This window comes from Mytilus edulis, chromosome 2 (assembly GCF_963676685.1).
Source record: "Mytilus edulis chromosome 2, xbMytEdul2.2, whole genome shotgun sequence".
Lineage (NCBI taxonomy): Eukaryota > Metazoa > Mollusca > Bivalvia > Mytilida > Mytilidae > Mytilus > Mytilus edulis.
The window spans coordinates 90,651,618-90,675,579 of record NC_092345.1 but is presented as its reverse complement, the minus strand read 5'-3'; the positions used below and the strand labels follow the sequence as shown (position 1 = coordinate 90,675,579).

The following is a 23,962-nucleotide window of genomic DNA, read 5'->3' as shown; positions in this document are numbered from 1 at the left end:
AGATGATTGTGGCCAAGTTTGGATTAATTCAGCCCAGTTGTTTCAGAGGAGAAGATTTTTGTAAAAGTTAACGACGACGGACGCCGGACGCAAAGTGATGAGAAAAGCTCACTTGGCCCTTCGGGCCAGGTGAGCTAAAAAGATGAGTGCAAAAGAAACGTCAATTATTAAATGCAGATCACAGTTAGAATATACATAAGCATTGATGTTACTGTTGAGGAGTATACAAGCAAAATGAATTATGATGCATGTTCAAATTAGATAAAAAAAAAATTCTATATGTTCAAACCTTATAAACTACGATTTTACAGAAAGTAAATCAATGCCATAAGATACGAGTGTTACAACGGAAGTATAAGTTTGATTTCGTAATAAATCTTAGCTATTTCAAGATTGAGTCGTATTTGGTACATTTAATCCCATGTAAAGATTTATGCTGACTGCTAACGAAGCTTGATTTAACATCTTTATCATTAAATAATTATTGCAATCGGACTTATGAAATCTGTGGTTTTTGTTTAATCTTCTTAGTTAGTCTCCAATTTATCAAATAATAACAGAAAAGTAGATTTATTTTATGGTTAACAATAATAGTAAAAAAAAGTACATATTGTCCTACTTTTTAGAATTTTCTGGGGTTTTCCTTGTACTGGGGTTCGAAGCAATTTATTGATTTATTGTTATTGCCTTTTTCGAATTTCATTGCAGTCGTCTCTTTCTGATTGACGTGTCTTATCACCTTAGGTATCTTTGAACATTTTTTGTCTAGCTTTCAACATGATTTAAGACACTTTCTGATCCCTTGCTTACTAGATGTAACCTAACATCGCATGGCTAGCATTAGAAATAAGAATAGGCATGCTTGTTAGTAATTCTAAGAGATAACTTGAAATTAAGATCAGAATGATACGGTGTTACAAAGTGTCCGTTTTACTTGACGATGTTAACATTACACAAATACGTTTGTCACTTGCAATTTGGTCTTCAATCAGAAACTGGTTATCGTCAATTTTATCTCATTGATTTCATTGGATAAATGACGCTACTTTTATATCAATTATTTCTGTACTAAACTTATTCACTGAGGATTTACATGAATTTAAAGCAAAGCTTATTGTGAATTTTACTCAGATGTACCAATGGTCAGATAGCTATTTACCTACCCTATAACACTAGCACAAAATGATGTGACCTACATAGTTTTTTACATTGAAGACGGCTCAAATTCGGCTTTGCAAATAAATGTAAATAATATTTAATGTGAATGTTATTTTGAATGTAAGAAATGATTTTGGTTTATTCCAGCTGGATGTGTTTGATAGCATGGTTGTTGAAAACAATATTCATTAACTCCAAATAGATATAAGAAGATGTGGTATAAGTGCCAGTGAGACAACTCTGGAGCTCTCACGCAAGTAAAAATTCGTTAATTTTAAAGTAAACAATTATAAGTCAAAGTACGTTCTTCAAAAATGGAGTTTTGGCTTACACCAAACAGCAAGCTATAAAGGGCCCCCATATGACATGTTTTAAACCATTCAAACGAGAAATCCAATATAAAAACGATAACGAAAAACACTTATGAACCAAATCAACAAACGACAACTATCCAAAACCCATATTACTGAATAATAAAATTGAGAAAGGAAATGGGGAATGTGTCAAAGAGACAACAACCCGACCAAATAAAAAACAACAGCAGAGGGTCACCAACAGGTCTTCAATGTAGCGAGACATTCCCGCACCCGGAAGCGTCTTTCAGCTGGCCCTAAACAAATGTATACTAGTCCAGTGATAATGAACGCCATACTAATTTCCAAATTGTCACAAGAAACTAAAATTAAAATAATACAAGACTAACAAAGGCCAGAGGCTCCTGACTTGGGACAGGCGCAAAAATGCGGCGGGGTTAAACATGTTTGAGAGATCTCAACCCTCCCCCTATACCTCTAACCAATGTAGAAAAGTAAAAAAAAATAACTGTATTCATGCCGAAACATATTTCAACGTTACCCTGAGTATAATCATAAAGATGTTTATGTATGTATTGTTATATACATTTTTAAATGTCTAATCAAGACATATATTTTACTGTTGTTAAACATCTAGTAAGCGACGATTGTAATCGTTCCTTCAAGGCTTTGTCTTTTGAATCTTTCTTTGTTTGCATTTTATTGTTCTACTCATTGATTACGCCTGTATTGTATGGCATATACATCAACTCTGTACATCATATCTTGATATCCTAATAGGACCTAACCGTTTCTTGTATTCTTATCTGCTTTGAAATTCTGTATTTATTGATTCTTGGAATTTCTAAAAAAAGCACGGTCTTCCAGTAAAATTGATGACGTTGTTGTATGCAAACTACTAGATTGGGACATCGATAATAAGATTTGAGGACGTCATAATGTTATACCATTGACGTTTACACAATATCTACTTGTATTCATAGTTGTTTTCTGATACTTCAAAAGTACAAGAATCTGTTCTGAATTTGTACATCAATTTTGTTGAGCGACTGGAAATCCAAAATACGTCACTTTCTTGAAAAAAATGTTGAATGCATCACATTTGAGAACAGATAATGTTGTCATTAACTGACAGAGACATTTGATCGACTTTTTACAGTATAGTTTTCGAAATGACGACTTTAACTTTTGATAGGGAATTCTTGATTGATAAGCTTGTGTTCTCGTATTCAGTGACAATAAACTTAATATACAAGACGTTAATTACATCTCTATCCGCGTTAAATACATCCCGTTTCCGGATAAAGTAAAATAACAAATGAGTATTATTCAGAAATTTTCTTTTAATCTAAATAAAATTGATAGAAAATAAAAAAATTAATAATTTTAAAAAGTTCAGATTTGATAAGAGGTTAATTATTGACTTTGCATATTATGCAATGCTACCTACAACTGCAAAACTTGTCGACATATCAAAAACTAATTGCATGTTAACAAGATACAGCGGATGTTGAAATAAAATAGTCCCCTTACTTGTTCATTTCTGTCAAACCCTATCAGGCTTTAAAACTTTCCACTCTTCAGTGTTATGAACTTGAAAACGTTCCAATAAGTTATTTGCAAAAACCAATGTATAACACGATAATTTACATGCATGATCTAATAAACAATTAATGAACATGAACAGAAGAGAGAGAGAGAGGGACCAAATTGATAAACAAATGCATAAACATTCTCAGTATAAAACTGTTATCATGTCTTCTAAGCATTAAATATATAGAACAGTTTTGATGCACAAATACAAAAACATAACGCTTATTCTAATTTTGAAAAGTTTTGACCAACCATACCCCTTGAAAACTTAATCATTCTTGATCAAAGGAGCAGCAGTGTTTACATTATCAAATTATAGCTCATACCTTCATGCAAAAAATGACATAAGAGTTGGTAAACTCATCAAATTCTATTCATTTTCATAAGAATGTTATCAAGGAAAATATGTATCTCTTCTATGCCCAGAAACCCATACAAGTCAAGTTAATATCATACAAAAATAAGAAGACGCGATATACTTTTTAATGAGAAAAATCTCTATAAGAGACCAAACCACGTGGAAGTAAACAACTATGGGTCACTGTATGGCCATTAACAATCAGCAATACGCCTTTATGCCATCTACAACTTCATAAAACAAAGGTCGTATTGATGTAAAACAAGCCATTCTTTTAAAAATCCCAAGGAGAGTGGCGCTCGTTTTTCTTGATGTTATTTTTAAAGGAAAACAATGATCGATGTTTTGTTTTTTTCCTTCAATCTGTCAAGCTGGTATATTACGTGGGTTTCTTTTTATTAAGTGATCAATTCACTTCAATTTGATTACATGTATTAATGGTTTGTCACAATTAATCAAAATTAATTACTCGCAACAAATTGCACAACTTTTGTCATGGATTAATTTTTTAATGATTTTCGATGTTGTAACAAAACTGATTTTCTTCATATAATGTACTTTTGTATGCTATTTTCATACAGGCAAATTCAAAACAAAATATCACTACAAAAGAGACGTTTTTTATTTTTTTCCCTTATTTTAATTTTCCTTAAGAAGATGACTTTTGTTTTCTTTTTCTTTTTTAAAGTAATACATTTTCCAACTCTTTTTCTTTGTACATATTTTAGTGTCATTTACGATTTCCATAAACATGAGTTATGGATAAATATTGAATGGTAAAATATCTAGTCAAGGTTTTCGTAATCATATTATTTCAGAAATACAAACATTGGATTTTGAAGTTTCACTACACCTATAAATCTCTTATTATTAACGAAATATATATCACATCCTAATTGAAAACTAATGTTTTTATTAAGCACGTATACGTAAAATTGAGAATGGAAACTGTGAATTTGTCAAAGAGAAAACAAGCCGACCAAAGAGCAGAAAACTAAGATCAGAGGTTCCTGATTTGTGACAGGCACACAAATGCGGCGAAGTTAAACATGTTTTGCGAGATCTCAACCCTCCCTTTATACCTCTACCCAATATGGATTAAACAAACACACATTACTTTACATTTATAAAAAAGAGGATTCTACATCCTATCGAAGACCCTATTATGCAGTAATTCAAAGTATAATAAATCTCTACAGAGAGGAATGTACTCTTTTTAAAATACATTTATCGTATAGTTCTTGACTAACCTCGTTATGTCATGCAGTTCGGAGTAAAATTGTGAAGTTTTTTTTCCAAATTTCCAAAAAGCTTTGTTTCATAGAAAGACACAAATAGTCTAATGTTACACATGTTGAAGTTTTACGGTACTACACACGCTTAGAATATAAAATCTAGACTATTCAACATATTTAAATGGTCTTCTCATTGTGATTTAGTTCTACTATCGAAACCTAGTGTGAAATGAATATTAATATCGTTATCTTTAACTTTTGTAAGTCATATAAGTATATATTGAAAACTATGAAACAATGGAATTCATATTAAAATAAGACGGGTGGCATTAAGTAGTGTGACTGGTATTAAATAAATATAAGTAATTCATGGTACATATGAAATACTATAAATTCTCATTACTATATATCAGTGTTACTATATATAAACACAGTAATCAATGTTTCTAGTTTACTGGCCACAAACGAATTAGTAATATAACATATGTAATTGTTTATTTTGACCAAAAAAGTTTCAACTAAAGCACAGGAAATATTTGAAATATTTGTTTTCATAATTATTTATCTGTACCTTTTTATTACACTTATGTTACATATACCGCATAATTTGCCTAATGACCATCTTATTTTTAAAAACATTTTGTTAATAGTCGTATATGAAGTCACTTTGAACTACAAAACATACAAATGAACCCAACATTTAAAACAAAAAAAAAACCACACATAACTAACAATAGCTAGTCACAGAAAAGACTTACCAAAAAGACACTTATCAGTGCGTTCGTCCTTTCGTCCGTTCGTTCGCCCGGTCATCCGTCTGTCCCACTTGAGGTTAAATTTGTTTGTCAAGGTAGTGTTTGAGGAAATTGAAGTCCAATCAACTTGAAACTAAGTACACCTGTTTACTATGATATGATCTTTCTAATTTCAATGCCAAATTACCGGCAATTTCGCGGTCAACTGAACATTGCAAATGATAGAGCGCGTAGGACATCCGTGTACTATGGACACATTCTTGTTTAGATATAAGTTAAAAACTGCATTTTTTGGTTTTGTTTTGTTTTAGCCATGGTGGCAATGTTTTTTGGATACAGAAAATAAAACACAAACTTTATTTTAAATAACAAAAAATTCATTCATCTTAATTTTGTTTTAATTTGTTCAGATAGTTTTAAATGAAGATGTTTTAAAATTAGAAACCATGTTAAACAAATTGTGTAAAATTGTTCTTTGTAAATCTTTCTTCACTGAACAATTTTGCTATTTACAGTTTATCTTAAACTTTAATAATATTTACAAAAGACTGCAAAAAAAAGACGACAACGACAGACAACGGACGCCAAGTGATGGCATAAGCTCACATGAGCTAAAAAGGCTAAAACGCAAACTATTTAAGAAACTATCTTAAAAATAGATAGCGTGTCCAAAGCAAAGTTTTAGAAACCTTATTATTCAAAACCAACTGTGAATGGTTCGATAAAATATTTGAAATATTTTATTACTATTGAAACATATTCTGTTTATTATCTGGTATTTGAGCAAATAAAAACAATATAAATCAAAGTGATAATTGTAAAAGTTAATTCAGTATAACAAAATATATTAGTATATCAATACACTTAAGATTGTTTTTTAGAAGTTACTTTTTTTATTAAGTACTTAAATTGTTCACAATATTACATAATATTCAATTGCACTTTCTTTAAATTCAAAATAAAATAAAAATAATCTTATTTATTAAGTTATATTAAGGACTTTTCTTGAATATAGAGTATGTAATATCTACCTATAACATAGCGATACAAGATAAAACATATTTTTACAGTCTATGTTTTCCTTTTAAGGTTAAGTCAGGTTCAAGGTCAAAGCGAACCAGAAGATGACATAAATTCTTGACAGTTTGTCTAACGTGTTTAAATTCTACCAGTGAATATTAATCTTTTAGCATTGATCATACTCCCTGGAATCAATAATTACTATAAAGTTCTCAACCTTTAACACAAAACGTCGTGGTATTTTCTTAATTTTATCTTTATCGAGGAAATTAAATTATCTTCATTTATCAAACTCTCGTGTGTACTGTACACTGTCTTGTCTTGCGATTAAGGAAAAAATATGTGTCATTTATAGAAAGTTTCAATTCTATCGTAGACATTTTGTACCTTAGTGTAATAAAACTATAGACAAGTTTTCAAAAAGATTAACATGTTATTTTTAACAACAATAGATCGAAAATATGTACTTACATGATACAGATATGTTTAAATAAAAAAGTATAAAACTTTCCGTGTCAATAACTTGAGTATAGCTACTGTTATTATATAATCAATTTGAGGAAGAATTTTATACAAACAAACTTATCTGGTATGTGTTTTATACTCCGCCTTAGCAAAATAAAACAGTATAAAAGTGTATAAGATGGTTTTATTTACAGTATTGTTTGTATACAGCATATTAAAACACACATTAGAAAAAAACAGAAAAGGACGAGTACATGATTAAACTTAAAGATCTTCGACAAAACGTGTGTAAAAAAGTGTGATAATCCTGCATTATAGCATTTTTTCCACAGCTAAAACAAACCAAGACAAATAAAGTATACCATTATTTCAACTGAAAAGATACGTGTACAAATTAAAAGATACCATTATTTCAACTGAAAAGATACGTGTGTGATTAAAACTATTTTCTTCGTGTATCCAGGGAGACAAATAGTATGTCCGATCGTCTGTTACTTCAGCTGTTCACGCATGGTACGGATATTTGTAAAACAGGGAAAGTTTTTATATTCAAAACAAGTATAGGACATCAGATTATTATTTATAAATAGAAAACAAAAAACATGTTTTAACACAAACTACGAATTATAAAATAAAAATTAAATTTTTAATTTATTACCTAAGAAAAATAATAGAAAGATTTGAATGAAAAGGTCCACAAAAGAACAAAATTGTTTATTATCTTTCCAATCATCTGGATTTTTTACTGGCTTTATCAATAATTATGGTTCAAGCTTAAGATTAAATATATTTGGCCTTAGTATTTTAATTTCTTTCATATTCGGTTATCAAAATTTCAATTTGCATTTTCTTGAAGCATCATAATAAAAGAAAGGAGAAGACAAAAGACAAGGTGAACAATGTGTAATAATACAAAACAAATCAACCAAAGCTCAAAACTAAAATTAAAAAGCGCGAATTTATCATAATAAAGACTTTACTGGTGGACGATAGCTGAAGGTAAATGGTAGACGATCAATCAAAATTGAATTCAACGGGGATGACATTAACTAATAGTATGAACACATGTGTCTAAATTCTCCTATATTACGTGAGATATGATAAATACTTCATACTTTCTCATGATTAATGGATGTAATGGACACAAACTTTATGAATAAGTAAAAAAAAATTACGAAGAAAGAAAAATGACATTGCGTTCGAAAAAGTTAATCAAAAACAATTGCAGAGGGTTTCTCAGGACAGTTTTTTTTTAAATAAAGACACAATGCCAAAAAAAAAATGCACTTGGTTATAACAAGTATATGTTTTGTTGTCTTAAAAATTCATTTTGATCTTAATTTCACCAGTAAAGACTGAAACAAATTACAAATAGTCTTGCTAACAGATATTTTTCAGGTGTTTCCATCTTGTAAATTCAGAAATGTTTAGACGTTTTGCTTGCAGTCAATCCAGAACTGTTCATTATCCTATCAATTCAGAATGTCGTGTCGTACAGGTAAAAAAGCTACTGAAAATCTGATCAAAGACTGAACAAATCTGAATTGACAGCAAGCAAATTGTCTAACAACTGATGAATTTACTGCAGTGGATAAGTAACATAACTAAAATACGGAACAAATTATAATGACTAATTAATCAGTCTTTTAAGAGTTTTTCGGATCAAATGACGGTTTCAGTTCAAAATCGGTTTACTAGTGATGGAAACTAAAACAATAGCAACATGAACCCATTTAAAACAGGGGTGATGTCCGGTGCTCCGTAAGGGAAAGCATATCTTGCACCCCTTATGGTAGCCGTCATGTTGCTGATGGTAAGCAAATGCTACCAAATAATCGGAGTTCAGTCGTATTCGAAGATGTCGCAATCGACAAAAAGAGGACAAGTTATGGATTCGACAATTCACCGATGAGATAAATATTCAATAACGATCAACCAAACTAAGATAGCATCATTAGGATCATCTATTTTTCAAAAGCTTCCTTGAAAGCAGCAATCCTCTGACAAAGAAAGCATGATAGGAAATACAAGGTATCATTAAGGAGATATATACCTTCTACGGAGTTTAGTTACATTGAAATAGAAATTTCGCATTATGTAAAGGCAAATAATCTTTTTTGTCGTTAAGTTTACAACTGAAAACTAAGTTTTACACTCATCAATTTCTAGATGTAAGTAAAGATATGAAGCAGTCTTAACCGTATATGTTGTATCCTATATCTCATGTTAATTGGATAGATGCGTTCAGGATAGTCTCTTTGGAGTGTTAGTGAGAGGACATCATCTATGCTAGATTTTTAAGTCTCAATCTTTATGTTTTCTAGACTTGTTTTTACCGTTGTATTGTCTGTATCTTTTCCATCTGTGAATTTATATTGTGCATTATTATGGAAATTATTGCGACGGGTCGAGGTTTATTTTTTGTTTTTAATAATGATCTTTTTTTGGCGATGGAATTAATAGTAAGATATTTGAAATCTTTTTTTATTCCTATTTAGTGTTCGCTTGGTGTAATAATTTACTTCACAACTTTTTCAAGTTAGAGTTTTTCACTTTACAAGTTTGTAATACATGTATAGGATAAATCTCGGTCTTTTTCTGAAATTAGTTCCATCAAAACTTTTGATTTTTCAACCCTGTATACCACCATTCCCCATGTGAAATTGAAAAATCGCCTAAAAGAAATAATCCACAATGCCTTTCAACATAAAAATGGTAGCATACGCTATAAATTTATTACTTTGGGATTTCATAAGGCATATTTCGAAAATAGTGACAAACAAAAAGGTAAAATATGCTACACAGAAGAACAAGTTGTCAGTATGCTGGAGTTTCTTATCGACAACATATTTGTTGCGTTTGGAGGTAGACTTTTCCAACAAATTGTCGGCATTCCTATGGGAACAAACTGTGCGCCTCTTCTTGCCGACCTCTTCTTATTTTCATATACATCGGAGTTCCTCAAGACACTTGTAAAAAACAAGAGAATCAAAGAAGCCAGATTATTTAATTTCACTTTCAGATATATTGATGATGTTCTTTCCATAAACAATCCGAACTTTTCTGATTGGGTTCCATTAATATATCCCCCAGAACTAGAGATTAAAGAAACAACAGACACGGCTTCCTCCGCCTCATTTTTAGACTTATATCTCGAATTTGACTTACACAGTCATCTCAGTACCAGAATCTATGACAAACGAGACGATTTTAATTTTGAAATCATAAATTTCCCCCACCTTATTAGCAATATACCAACTTCACCTGCATATGGGATATATATTTCCCAACTTATTCGATATTCAAGAGCTTGCAGCTCCTATTCAGACTTTGTAATACGTCATCAGTGTCTGAGTAGAAAGTTGATGAAACAGGGGTATGTCAAAGAACGTCTCGTTCTTTTTCTAAAAAAGTTCATCGGAAGGTACCAAGACCTTGTTGATAAATATTCCGTATCAACTTCTCAAATAATACACGATGGTCTTGATGTATAGATTCTTCGTACTGATGTTGTGTAAAAAGTAAAATCACAAAAATACTGAACTTAGAGGAAGATCAATTGGGAAAGTCCATAATCACATGGCAAAATCAAATAACAAAACGCATCAAAAACGAATGGACAAGAACTGTCATATTCCTGACTTGGTACAGGCATTTTCATGTATCATGCATTTTCATGTATCATGCATTTTCATGTATCATGCATTTTCATGTATCATCTTAACAACGTGTTATATAGTTCTTTCATTTGTCTTTGTTCTATTATTAATATTACTTTTACTGTTGAATGGTTTAATGTGATATCCGTTTCACGTGGCTCGGTACTTATACACCTCGTCAATGTGTTTGTACTGGCTTTCATTTTTTTTGTGGTTTGTTTTGTATTTGCGACTTTTTGTATTTCTTTTGTTCTTATAACGTGACTCTGTACTTAAAAAGATCCCGTCAGTATGATATTGTTCTATTATATGTCATTATGATATATTTCTATTATGAATTACAATATACGTTGAACCTCAAACGTCAAAATTATTCAATCGCGTTCAATCGCGTAGTGGAATTAACTATTTTTGGATTCTTATAAATTCTATATATAACTTTTGGACTAGTTTAAATCTCGGTCTATTTCTTAAATTTATTCTTACATACTTGTGATTTTTTAACCCTGTATGCTAACATTCCCATGAAAATTTTAAAATTGTTTGTACGCACATTGAACGACAAATTTATGTGACGTATAAAATTTTCTGACGTCCGACACTCAATAAATGTGTTCGTAGATAGTAGATGTTTTTGTGTTCTGTTGAATTGTTCCTTTTAAAATTGTTAAACGATGATGACTGGTGTACCCATATTATGACTATTATATTTATTGTGTCTGTTTATTTAACGCATCAATGTAAAAATATCGGAAATTGATGAGACTGTCATTAAAGTGAGAGGGTTAGCGCTATAGAACCAGGTTTAATCCACCATTTTCTACATTTGAAAATGCCTGTACCAAGTCAGGAATATGACAGTTTTTGTCCATTCGTTTTTGTTGCGTTTTGTTATTTGATTTTGCCATGTGATTATGGACTTTCCCAATTGATCTTCCTCTAAGTTCAGTATTTTTTAAGGTCTTTCCCCTACATGGGAAAGACCTTATTGTTTTTCTAATGTTTTTTTTTCTTTTTCTTCCAGCATTTGTTTGGCTCGCCCTCCTACCGCTTCTATTGGAGTTATCAATACAAAAATTAAACCATCGATAGACCTCAACATTAACTTTTACCAGATGAACTTTTGTAGGATTTCACCTTCCCCTTAAGAAGTTATCTTCCTTTTATTGATTTTTTTCAACATCGTCCCCCCAAAATGTGTTATAAGATATCATGACTTTATTTGGACAATAGGTAGATCTCATCATGATGTATTACCATATGAGGCTGCATAGGATTTCATCATCTACTTTGAGAGTTATATCCCCTTGAAGCAATTTCTTTTATTTGCATTTAAAAGTATTAGAGATAGAATCGATTTGAAAATGGCAGCATATACAAGAACATATGGCAATGTTTATAAACATAAACAATTAATTTGTTACTAAGCCTTATAAGGAGTTATTTCCCCAGTCATAGAGACTTGGAACCTTCACCAATAATCTTAAATTCATATGACCTTTAATATGCACCTAAGGTCAAAGGTCACCGAGTGCAAAAAAAAAAATTACGCTGCAATTTCAAGCTTACATATTAGGAAAACGATAAGACTTTGCTGCATACATACATTGCATAAAATGTTCTTCTCGACGAGCTCTACATTTTATACATTAAGCCCAAAAATGTCCGACCGTCTGTTCAAAAGTTACAACGGGATGATTTTTAAAAGTATAGTTTTGTGTGTATATCTTTTTAAATGTAACAGATATCAACCTACTATAAACTGCAAAGATGATCAGTAATTCGAGACCTTCAATTTGAGGTCAATGTCAGGTCATGAAGAAATTTCACCTTGACCTTCACAGTATACAATAACCTTGACCTTGTGATAGTTGAAAGGTTAAGTGGTCCTGAGTTGAATGGTGATAGTCCCATGTCTCTACGACTTCCGGTTCTTAAGTTTAGTATTGCATCATATATTTGATGATTAATTGTGACCTTGGTGAACTTTGAAATTGTCCCAATTCTTTTTCTATAATGTTGTCCTTCAACTGTAGATCATTTATCATTTAACAGATTTGAGATATCTATTGTCGTTTAAGAGATACTGCAGTTTAAAGTTTTGCGAGCGGAGGCATGTATTTCTGAATCAACAAGAGCTTACCACTTAAAATGTTTTAGAAATTGAAGAGGCTAATATAGTTATATGTTTGCCCAAATACCAAAAACATTCCATGGAAAATAACGCCAAACATTCAATTTGAAATTTTCAAGTTTTGCATTGACTTTGTAAGTTTCATAACTTCTATTTATATAGTTGATATTGCATCATTATTTGCACTTTGTCAAATGGGATCATCTGATATATCAAATTGAAGGTCTTAATAAAGTCTACTTAAAAATGAAAATTTGAAACCCCCTTTTCATCCCAGGGGGACGGGTGGGGTCATTTAGTGCAAACATTCAAATTTCTCAGATGGTAAGGTTGTCGCACATCAAATGAAAGAACATAAAGCGTACATTTCAAATTTCAAATTGACGTCTCCCAAAAATGGGTTGGATGGGGTTATTGAGTGCAAAAAATAAATTTTCTTTTAAGATAGGGTTGTTGTATATCAAATGAAAGGTCATGATGTGCACATTTGAAATATCAAATTCCCGACCTCCAAAAATTAGTTGGATAAGGTTATTAAGTGCAAAAATCAAACTTTCTAGAACATGGCGTTGTCGCATATCAAATGAAAGCTCATCTACTCTATGTTACATATATCATACTTCCGATCTCAAAAATGAAGGCAGATGAGGTCATTATATGCTTGTCGTATATCAAACGAAAGGTCGTACAAAGTACATTACGAAAACATCACTTTTACAGGAAAGACCTTTCAATTGTTTTACAAACAATTGAGATACTAGTTTTACTTTTTATTAGTTTTAAAAACTAGAAAATAACTTTTGATGTGTTGCAAGAAATTGATTTAATTTTTTTGTTCATATTTGAAAAAAAAAATTGTAATCGACATTTTGTTTTCATGTCCCTATGAGGACAATTCATTTTCTGTTTATAGATTAAATTTTAAAACTGACATGATTTCTGTTATCTAAATTTAAAAAAAACAGGTTTTACAGGAAGTTATTATTTCCTCGACCCGAATTTCAAATCTATTTTAGACAAAAAGTGACTATATTTATCTTTAAAGCTCAAACAGGGTTGATATTTTAATCAATAGGAAGTATGAAATATTTAGTCAATGCGTTACATTCTTTTATCAATTCAGTGTGTCATAAAGCACTAAAACAAGCTTTATAATGTTTACAGTCCTACTTTACAGTGTACATAGTACTTGTGATCTAAATTAAGATCAAATATAAATTTCATACTGAATAAGGACGTAAAGTAGACATGTTGAATTATATCACCTGATAAAAAAATCGCTATCTTTCTTAAAATAGTATGATTTTGTAAATCTAAATTAAACATTAAAAGTGTAAAATTAAATGAAATTTAGTTTATTTAATCACCATGTCCATATGTGAAGTAAAATTAATATCAGACGACTTTAGTTACTTTTAATTTTCTCTACAGAAAGTTGTTGGGCTTTGTTGTATTGAAAGTTATTAATTATATGATACTCAAGCAAACTAGCAAATGATTGATTTCTTCTTTAGTCTTGTTAAAATTGTTTATCTTTCATATATAATATGGATTCTATATATCATGAATATGGGATTTTCGTTTATAATATAAACTTAATCATATACATGATATATATTTATTTATTTCAATAATTTAGATTATTTTAAAATCTGTATCGGCTGTCAACATGAAATGTGTGAAGCGAACATGATCCTAATGTGCAATATAACTCAAAGTTACAGAAGGGTAGTCATTAACACAGTGGTCATTAGGGACCTCCATTTTACCCTTACATTTTAATGAAAAAGAATCTCATTTAAACAAGCTTTAATAAATTAACGAATTAGTGAAATGTGTGCTCATTTCTGGTGACTAGTCACGAAAAGATCAAACGGTTAAAACTGTTACAGATCACATAAATTCGAAGATTTGATTAAAAACTGCAAGCTTTCGATAGAGTTTGTCAACAGACCACTAAATTTTTTTTGTAGTCTAGCTTAGGTAAAAACAAAATTTCTGTTGACGCATCTGGATGGTCAAGAGTTCATTTCAAATGTAAGATAAATAAATTAGAATTCTTAAAATTTTTAAATTGCTGTTGATTTCAGTAGAATATAGGGTCACAATGATCTTCAAACCCGAGTTAAAGGAAAACACAGAAAATAGTATAATGTTTGCAACAGATTTGTTTGATCGCATAGACATTGATTAATTCATCTTAAAGTATGAACTTGTAAATATTACAAAGTGTGAAATACGACAATTCTCCTCTCTAGAGAGTTATATTTTAAAATTGGAAATTCAAGACTTTGAACTAACCTATCGAGAGTGGAGAAACGTCGCATTCACGGTATTGCACGAGAAACAGTGCTTTATTTTCGTTTTTTTTTAAAAGATTTTTAGACGATATCTTGAACAAGAAATCGTCAAGTTAAACACTTATTAGATAGGAGTTCACTTATACGTATTTATTATGCTTTTATTAGACCTATATTAGAATATGGTGATGTTATTTGGGGCAATTGCTCCCAGCATGAGACTGAGCTTCTTGAAAATATTCAGAAAGAAGCTGCTAGAATTATTACAGGATTACGACGTAATTCCTCCAAACAAAAACTTTATATTGAATTAGGTTTAGAAACTCTGGAGAATAGACGTAATAAACATAAGCTTATACTATTCTACAAAATATTAAATGGGATGACACCTGCATACTTATATGAGTTAGTTCAGCCATATCTTCCCAGACAAACCCCTTATACTTTGAGGAATGAAAATAACACTTTTCACCCGCCTCTTGCTAGAACTAGCTCTTATTTTAATAGTTTCATTCCTTCCACTATAAGACTTTGGAATAGTCTTCCTTTGAGTTTACAAAAATCACCAAGTTTGGGTATATTTAGAAGTGGACTAGATAAGTTTTATAGGACTGATGATATATTTAAACCTTTCAACTATGGGATAAGGAAACTAAATATAAGTCATTGTCAACTCAGAAATAATGCTAGCAACCTTAAATCTCATTTGTTTAATCAGTTCTTATCCGAGAACACTTTTTGCACAAACTGTAACCATCCTGTTGAGGATAACCAACATTTCTTTCTTATTTGCCCTAAGTATAATGATGTAAGACAGATCCTTCTTGATTCCATTTACTCCATTGTTGATAATGTTGACATAAATATTGAATTACTACTTTTTGGAAACAGATTATTTTCATATGATATGAATATTGCTATTTTTAAATCTGTTCAGAAATATATCAGTGACACTCAACGTTTTGTTTGAAACTTACTTTAATTTTTGTTTCATCTAGTTCTATTTTTTATTTTTTTCTACACTCCAACATTAATTCATTTATTCCACTAAGCAAGCTTAGTGTCTCTTTCAAGCCATATATATATTTCTAATGACTTATAAAGGATATTTGCATGTTTCAAGGTACTTTAAATAACTGATGATTATTTGCCTATATATTTAAATATATTTTGCATTTAGTAAGTAACACTGTTAACATATATTTGCTCGTGTGTGCTCACAAGTAGCATGCATGTTCCACTATATTGCATTATTTTAAATACAGTTGTTGTGATTGAATTATACCTTGTACATGTAATATGGAGAGAGCTTTTATAGGCTGTGCCTGTTGCTCAATCCTTTTCATATCTTAATGAATAAAAAATATGTTTAAAATCAAACAAAAAATCGTGGTATCTTTTAAAATTATCTGCCAAAACATTGTGTTTTCCTTATGTGTAATCATCAGGCATGTTCGCACTTTTCGTTAATTAAAAATGACGAAACCAGAAAATGCAAGAAAATGTAACGTCATCATTAGTATTAGACATTGAAAACTTACATCAAGTGAAGCCTACTCTTGATAAAGATATTAACCTTTCTGGGAAATTATAAAGCAGCTCGTATTCTTTATCGTGATTACTGAGTAGATAGCATGATTTTGTACTTGTAAAAAGGAAATATTAAAAGAACTTGAAATTTTGAAGGTGAACTTAAGTGTAGGAAAGTGCAATTAATACAAGAGGGGTTTTAACGAGATTTTGCTACCCACGAGGGTATCGCAAGGTTGATAACTTTGTTAAAGCGATGTTTCAAATTGTCCTTTTAATAGATGCATTGAGTAGACTTACTTGAATTATTAGTTACAATAGTGCACGATGATTGAGCTTATTTAAGCTACATCACACTAAAATTGACAAAAATGGAATGTTAGATATTGTTATCCCCAGTAAGTTAAATGTATACTGGTATTAAACTGTTGAAATTAAGTGTGAAACAAAACACTTACAGTTAGAAGAATCAATTGAAATATAAGGTTCTATTTATAGATACGAATATACGATAAGATTGCCAATGAGATAGCTATCCAATAAAGTTCAAATGACTAGCATGTAAGCAACAATAGGTCGCTGTACAAATTGGATTAATCTTTATGTATATGTATCGAAACAAGTATGCAATGATTGAAATTAATATCGAGAAATTGAATGATTCAGAATGAAATCTATCGCTCAGGGTAAAATATTTGTCATAAAGGGCCAACTCGTGGTAAAATCACGATATATTCAAGCCCCCATGAATTATTTCTTTATTATTAGGTAACCACTTTATTCCGTCCTCCCACGCGTCCGCCCAACCCCTCGGACCATCATATTATTAGCCAGTTTTGGACTTTGTCCAACCTGGCCAAAAACTGTATTGTTTAGATTTCATTTACATTCATTTTGCCGGTTAATACTTTTTTGACAATGGTTATATAATTTATCAATTAAACATATGGTTGATAAACAATTTATATAAACACAGCATGTTGATAATCAAAATAAGTTTAACTGACTTACCTATTCTCTATTAATATAAACTCAGTGCAGAATAAAATACAGACAATATAGCAACGACTTTAAATTTATAACTTAAGTTATTGATTTCAGTTTTACCAAGCTCTTACTGTCCCAATTGATTATAAAGTATTTTAAGTTTGCTTAAATAAAAAAAAAACGCTTCGTCATTTTCATAACGCTATATTTCGTTTTAATTTTTAAATAGAACCTATGGATGGTACTTCTAAATTCATTTAAAATGGGTGTGTATATCATTAGTTGCTTGATATATCCCTGTAGACACATCCGACATCGCTCTTTTTGGAGATACTGCAGTTCCTTCAGTTATTAGTTTTTATCATTATATTTATATTTTTATCGGATTAATCAAATTTGAACACCGATAAACAACTTTTAACTTAAATATATTTATGTACTTTATATTATTACCGCTCGTATTTAGTATCGATATAGATATTGAATGTTGCAATGTTTTCTGAATCAATATTAGCTATTTAAGGCGTTAATACAATTTTCCTTCTAGAACGTACATATAGCAAAAAATTCACGTTTTAAGGTACACAATATAATAGTACAAACGGATTGTAAGTCGAGAGTACTTACTACATAATACATGTCTCATATGTGGCGATTATAATTAAAATTTTATAAAATACAGCAATTAATAGAAAATACTAATTTAGGGTAAACGTTCTTTACCCATTTAGATTTTAGCAACGAATCTTAAGATTCTTTCAACTTAAATCTTGTATTGCCTCTGTTATTAGTCTGCAGATAGCAGGATATATTTAATCTCTAGGAGTTTACTGTACATGTTTTCGATGATTACAAGTTGTTCAATCCGATTTGAATTTTCCTCTGAGTACACTCAGTATTTAATCTAATTTTTGCTAAAATTATAAGTTTGTAAGTTTTCTGATTTCATGGTAAGGCACACAGAAGCAAGAATATGTATACTAAAAAAGACGACCAATCAAAAGAATACACCGGATTGCAATGTATATAAAAAATAAAAGTCAAATCACAAAAATACTCCGAGGAAAATTGGAAACGGAAAGTGCATAATCAAATGGAAAAATCAAAAGTTCAAACACATTAAACGAATGGATAACAACTGTCATATTCCTGACTTGGTACAGGCATTTTTTATGTAGAAAATGGTGGGTTAAACCAGGTTTTATAGCTAGCTAAGCCACTCACTTGTAGTACAGTCGCAACAAATTCCATTATATTGACAACAGTGCGTGAACAAATCAAACAGATATTAGGTAAAATGCCAAAAATAGGAATACAGCAGTCAACATTGTGTTATAACCTTAATCACTATAAATACAAACAAATATGTCACAAAGAAGCACAAACAGGTATATAGACAAAGCACATTAACAAGAATAAAAGACAAGAATACAAAAATTATCATAGAACAAATAACACAACGACGGGATGTATAAGTACAGAGCCTCGTCATATGTATCAAAGAAACACTAAAAGGCATATATACAAAGTACATTGGCAACATTGAACTATGTCTATGAATATCAGATTAATTTAAATACAAGATAATCATATGTCTGTGATCAGAATACATATTTGTTATGTAGTGTCACTATTGTAACCATCTCAATACTGTTTTAATGAATTACTCACTGTTTGCATCTGAAATTAATATTTAGCCTACATAAGTTAGATGAGATATAAGAGCAGTTGAATATACGTTTTTTTTCACTTTCTGTTTTAAACATCATCAGCTTTATAAATTTAGAAGGAAAGGTGTGTTTTTTAGGCAATCATGTATCCTGGTATCTATGATGAGTTTATTTATTTACAGTAAAGTTACGTAGTACTAAGATGTTTGTGATATATTAAGGTTGTCAATAAGATAGCAACTCACCTGAGAAGTAGTAAGTGCACCTTTCTCTACTTTGTAGGCTCTGTTGTTATTCCGGAATATTATACTGAAAAGTAAATTAATGTATTTAGGACAGATATAACATACATTGCAGCAATGCAAGAGATCGTAGGCGTTTTTTCCAATGGGATTAATTTCGAATTGGCCGACTATTTCATGAATGGATCATCAGCTTGTTAAAACCAGCGTTAATATACTGTTCATTATGATTCCAGTTACTTTTTATATAATTCTAGAAATCCAGTAGAGATTGATTATATCTATTAATGTATTTAGTCAAGTGAACCACATCACAAAACGGATAGTCCTTTATTTAAAGTAAGTAGTGAGACTTTAATAAAATATTGAATCTGAATCTGAATCTAGTTCGAAGATCGGAACCTAGTAGTACCATCAATAATATAACACCGGATTAAAATCACACAGTGCTCACAGAAACACACCGTAATTAATCATTATTAACTGTTGCGATTAATTAAACAAACAGTAGGACATACAACAGAAATTCATTGAAATAATAAATTCATTTTAATTGCAAGTATGCACAATATTAATGAAAAAAGGAAAGAAATATTTGTAAATCCCTTTTAGAATCGATACTACATACGGTCATCAATAAAATACAATGAAAGAATAACGAAAATACCCTATGTTATGCTTCAATCACCTGAAAGAATTAAGTTTACAAAGACTTCTTAAGATAAGCCGTAAATATGGACAAACTTAAAGGACGAAACCATTAGAATTTCAGTAAAATGACATCGGACAGGCAGGCACATTGTGATAGGATTACAAAAAGTTATTTGCACTCAATATTCCAATTCTTAAAATCGATAGAATAAAAAACTAATACCTTTTAGAATACGTAATACAAATAGATTTAAAAAAACGTGCTTAATACAAAAATAAGGAGATGTGGTATGATTGACAAGAGGCAACTATCCATCGAAGATTTAAAGAAGGAGGATGTTAACAATTTTAGGTCATCGATTGGCCTTTAACAATGAACAAAGTTCCTATACTACTAAGAGTTATATAAAATGCTTCAGAATACAAAAAAGGTAAATCAATTTAAAATATACTAACGACCCGATTTAAGATAACGACATTAAACAAAACAATTATGACGAACAGAAAACAACAAAATTCAATAGACGACAGACTGCTGTCCTGTAACAGGCAAATAATGTAGCACGAAATTAAACATGTTTGAGAGCTCGCCTACCCCTTTACAACAAACCCTCCAACTATATCAATGTGTAACAACGGAACATAAGAAGTTTGAGAGCTCGCCTACCCCTTAACAGCAAACCCTCCAACTATATCAATGTGTAAAAACGGAACATAAGAACAAACAGTAAAAGGCAAATGAGAATGACTTGAAACACAGTTCTTTTCTAGGCTTAGAACAGCTTACACCAATCGTAACAATCTAAACAAAAACTCATCATAGATACCAGGATTGAAATTTTGTATTTGCACCAGACGCGCGTTTCTTTCACAAAAGACTCGTCAGTGACGCTCGAATAAAAAAAGTTAAAAAGTCCAAATAAAGTACAAAGTTGAAGTGTATTGAGGAACAACTGTTCCTAAAAGTTTTGCCATATAAGAATCTAGTAGTAACTGAAAGATAGTTCATAGTAAAATTTCAACTTATAAATAGAGAAAATACCAAACGAACAATCAAAAATCATTAGTGGAAGAAAAACAGACAAACACCTGGCCAAAATGAAAACTACGCAAAACACAGCCCTGAAAACTAGTTACAAGATTTGGCAACAAAAACGTTCAACCAAAAACCGAGGATGCTAGCGCATTTTCTACATGTATATTACACCTTTTATATCGGAAGAATGGATGATAAAGACTTATAGTTGTGAACTTCTACATGTAAGTCATATTGTTTCTTGTGAGAGTTGTCTCATTGGCAATCATCTTTCTATTTTTATATAGTAGGTACAAATACATCAAAAAACAACTAATACTGAATAATAATGTAACAAATAATGGTTGAAGTTTATATAACCTATGTCAAAATACTTCATACAACTTTAAATCAGCCGCTGTACTCTTCTCATTTATGGTCGGCTTGTTTAAAATCAAATGTAGATTTTTTTTTAGTTTTTTCGTTAAGTTTATTCGAACTAAATTAATATATTCTTTGACAATATAAATCTTGACATCAAATACAAACTCCCTATCTTGATTTCATCTTCATCTTTTATTATGAGTTAATAACTAGTTAGTTTTCGTTTTTTTAGGGGGGATTTATTTGAACTAGGCTATCAATTATAATCACGCCAGAAAAAGTACAATTATATCTATGTACCAAAGCCGATCAAATTTTAATCAACTTACTGAATGTTTATGTTGTAATCACAATTGTGTTCGCTTATTGTCAGTTCTTCAAGTTTTTCTTTTAGTGGTCCAAAAGTGTGGAATTCACTGTCCAGTGAAATTAAAAAATCAAAAAGTATATCTGCATTCAAAAACTCTTACAAGTCATTTTATTTTTAAAAGTGTTGAATTTATAAGTTAAGCCACAATGTATACCATAGTTGTTTTTGTTGTTGTTGTTATATTACTTTATATACGTCTATTGTTTACATGTGTGTAATAGTAGATTAATTATTTTTTATTCATATTGTTAACATTGTATGTAGAGAGCCTTATTGAAAATTGGTTTAATCCAAATGAGTTACTCTCTTTAAATAAAGATATTATTATTATTATTATTATTATTATTGGTCAAACTTAAGATATGACATCAACTTATTCTGCCTTGTTACGTGCAATACGACGTTTCACACTATGGCAACATATTCTTGTTGGTGTTTCCAAACGACTCAAAAGTTTTACACTTCATCTTGTAAGAGAATAATTATAGAAATGTGTTGCACTAGTGTTTCTCATATGATGCGATAGTTTCTCAACTCTTGAAGTTAAAAAGTTAAATGCTTACATCGCTCGGCCAACATCGTGTTTAAAAGAAAGAAAAAACTATCTCGAGTGTAAAAACATCGTTTTTCAATCAATTGATGTAGTAGTAGAATCTATAATACTAGATAGAGTTCTTGGAAACAAACAATTTCTCCTCATTTCATCAGCGTTTGTTGAATGCATCGTTTCATTTGTTAACTAGTTTATCAGTTATAAACAGATATTATTTCCTATTTCGTGATCCAGTCCGCTGTTAGCCATTTGACGGAAATGACTTACTGCGAGAAACATTAACGGAAGTTTTATTCTAAAACAAGACCAGATGATTTCTGAAATCAAGTTTAAAGACAATGAGTCAAAATCAAAAATAATCAAATCATGTATAAATAATACAATTAAACACAAGATGATTTATTATATTGTCGGATATATAATGCTAGTCTTCCTCTAGTGCGTTAATTATGCTTGTCTGAGTTTAGTGTGCAATAGACTTTCCCCTTTGTGACTAAATCAAAAGGGTATTAACACTTGTGAAACTGTTAGTGAGTGAGTGTTAGATACTGAAGTACATATAACACACAGCCATGTTATAAAATCTATATTGAAGGAGTTAACTTAGGAAATCGGTATAGAATAGGGTTTGCAACATTAGCAGTGATCACTGAGTTACAAACCGTTACACGATATCTTCGTTGTGTCACGTTTCACCTGTACTGTTATAACGAATTTTTTTTAAATGTCCAGTCCCCTTGATCCCCCCTAACAAACAATAATGTTGAAAAAAAAAACTGAAATTGTCACAATTATCACAATTAAACACTATTATATATGCTTATAATCATCATTATGATTATGATGATTAATATCATTATTATTATTTACATCCCGATTTTATGAACTTTCTTTCATTTTCGACTTCAATATCAATTTATCAACCGAGAAAGATTTAGTAAATGAAATATCTAAATTGGTTTATTAGTGGCATGTACAATGATTAGGTATCTCATAAGTAGTCCGATTTAGTTAACAAAAGTATGCTTAAGGTACAATAAACACCACTCGAAACTGGTGAAAATTGATTTGTTAGTCAAGCTTTCCTATGAGAAAATGCAATATGGTTTCTGACAATTTATTACAAGAAAGCCTTATAAGTATTTCATCATTGCAGTAATTTGTATGTTTACTACCGTATTTATTGTCTGTCGTGCCTGTTCTAGTGTTGTATTTTATCTTCGATCATACTTCATTTCCGGTCTGCTAACATTTTTGATTTTGTTTAGGAAAATGATCAATTCATTTGTTTTCTTGCAATTCAGTTTAAAAAGGCATGGTAGCTCACCATTTGCCTGCAATGATATTTAATTCTTTTTTTTTTTTTTTACATTTTTCAAAATATAAACATTTCCAAAAGAATTTTCATAGTTAATTGGCTACTCCTACTTTTATGCACCATCACATCTGAAACAACGGCGAACCTAGGTTTTGAATTAACCGATGAAGCACATGCTTAGGTTGACTCTTAGGGTTAGAGCGTTAAAATACATCCAGAAAGTGCTTCGAGCGCATCAACATTTACACAAT

The 23,962-nt window shown here is 30.6% G+C and overlaps 1 protein-coding gene across 1 annotated transcript in view; it reads right to left on the bottom strand.

Annotated features, from left to right (window-relative positions):
* LOC139513388 (secretin receptor-like) overlaps positions 1-6,960 on the bottom strand; it is a 49,661-nt gene extending 42,701 nt beyond the window's left edge. The window contains exon 1 of the mRNA XM_071301809.1: positions 6,905-6,960. The gene's annotated coding sequence lies outside the window, so the exon portion shown is untranslated. The remainder of the gene's footprint in view (positions 1-6,904) is intronic.
* Between the last annotated feature and the right edge of the window lie 17,002 nt (positions 6,961-23,962).